We start from the raw sequence: 2,365 nt of genomic DNA on the forward strand, positions 1-2,365 counted from the left end.
ACGGGTGCCTTCAACACCAGCCTTCTCTTCTTGGGTGTCCAGGACCGCAGCAGTGGTCCCAAGGGGAGGTGGGCCAAGGCCAGCTCCCTCTGCAGAGGCCAGGGCACCAGCATGGCTCCCACAGATGGTGTTTCTCCTGCTGCCAGAGCTCCTCCTCTCTGGTGAGAAAAAAAAAAACAAGCAAAAAATTCTTACTTGGTGTCTGTCATGGCTCTCATTACTCTGATTTATAATTTAGTAGCTCCTTAGAGAAAGATGTGCTGCTTTTATTTTTTAAAAAAGAACCTTGCTCATTGTAGTTTTCAAAAAGCCACAAATTCAGAAAGTGTAAGAAAAAAGAGAGAGAGAGAAAACAAAAAACAAAACAAAACAAAAAACAAAAAACACCTCATCAGCCAGAGAGAAGAGTTTGGTATATTTCCTTTCAAACTCTGCACTGAGCATATGAAGACACACTTTTTAAAGAGTGGGTTTATATTATTAGCACTATTCTATCAATTAAAGTTTGCATAGAAATTCTTAAATAATTTTCCACATTGATACCTATGGAAAAATATAAAGATGCATCTCATATATATCTATAAACTATATAAATGTACAAATTATATAAAGTGTATTGTATGCAATGCTTTTGCATACACACACTCTGTATAATATGTATGCAAACACACACATACCAAATATTCCCATCTCTGTCAAGGGCGGTGTTAGATTCTGGATGCACAGTGGTTTACTAACCAATGTCATTTTGATGGACACTTGGTGTGGTTCTACTTATTTAGAATCAAACATCATGCAGCAGTGAGCATCTTTGTATTCTTGGGTGGGTATTTCCGGAGATAAATTTTCAGAGGTGGCATTGCCGGGTCAAAAGCATGCATAAATTAGAGTTTGACGGGCGTTGTCAAGTGGTGTTCCCGTCAGTGTGCACAGCGTGTGTGGCCTCTCACCTTGTCAGCGTCGGATGACAGACGCCGACCTCTGTCACACAGGCCGGTCTGGGAAGCAATAGATGCCTACTCGTCATTTCAGCCTGAGTTTTTAAAATTATTATGAGATGAAAATGCTTTCATATGTTTATGGGCTATATTTTATGGCTAAAGAAGTAAAAAACGTTTGAAAAACTAATTTCAGATGGATGAAAGATTTACAACTCTTAAAAATTCATAAAAGTAATGGTATGTACTAATGGTAAGGAGGGAAAATTCTTTTCTTAGCATAATAAGGCCAGAAAGTATTTTTTAAAGGCACACATTTGATTGCATTTTAAAGTTCAGTAAAGTAAATGTTTGATGTTTAGTGGCTAAATCGTGTTTGACTCTTTGCGACCCCATGGACTGCAGCCTGCCAAGCTCCTCTGTCCATGGGATTTCCCAGAAAATAATGCTGGAGTGGGTTGCCATTTCCTTCTCCAGGGAATCCTCCTGACCCAGGGATCGAACTCAAGTCTCCTGCACTCTGCAGGTGGATTTTAGTGACTGTATTATTGAGTTAGTATTCCCAAGAAAACAAGATTATATTCCAACAGAGCCAAAACAGCCTCACAAAGAAGTTGAAAGAGACACAGCAAGATCTGAAAGAGATTCTAATAGAAAATGCAGACTAACATAGGCTTACACGTTTTACCATGAACAATAGTGAAAACCCAGCAGGACACGTGGACAAGCGGCACGAATGTGGTCAGTGGGGTAAGAGCCTCCTCTGCCCCTTTCTCAGGAGGGCCTGGGACAGCAAACGTCACCACACGAGGGACACGCCAAGACAGAACGGTCGCCAGGACACAAGGGCTCCCCTCCTCCTGGGCAGACGTGGAGGGAACTCTTGGAATCCAGCTGGCCTGGGGCAGCTGCCCTGGACAGACAGCAGGCCAGCTGGATGGGAGGGCAGACGGCCCAGGAAAAACGCAGCGTGGAACCAGTGTGTCTCTGACATGTCCCCCAGGCGGGGGTCAGTCCGTGTTGGAGGAGCTTTTGTGAACTGGAAAGGCATAGAAAACTGAGCCAACAAATCCCTAAAGCCCTGTGTCACAGAGCAATCTACCTCAGTCTGGCCTGTGGCTCAGTGGTGAACAGCATCTCCATAGTCGTCACAATGTGAGCACCAGTGTGGAGTCAATTTGTGATATGACCCGGTCGGGTGGGAAGGCCCAGTGTGGTGTGTGGGGAGGGAGGGTGGTCCCGCGGTCCTCTGAGGTGGCGGCTGGCTCCTCCCAGGACGAGAGGTGAGAGAGCCGTGTGGCTGGACTTCCCTTCTCTGGACACTGTTTGTGGGGCATGGAGTCTGGGGGGCAGCCCTATAGCAGGGAGGAGTCTGACTTCAGAGAAGGCGCAGACACACTTTAAACCCCATTTGGGGGTGAGACTTC

This window comes from Bos grunniens, chromosome 3 (genome assembly GCF_055505025.1).
Source record: "Bos grunniens cultivar Pamir isolate PY7600 chromosome 3, Bosgru_T2T1.0, whole genome shotgun sequence".
Classification (NCBI taxonomy): Eukaryota; Metazoa; Chordata; class Mammalia; order Artiodactyla; family Bovidae; genus Bos; species Bos grunniens.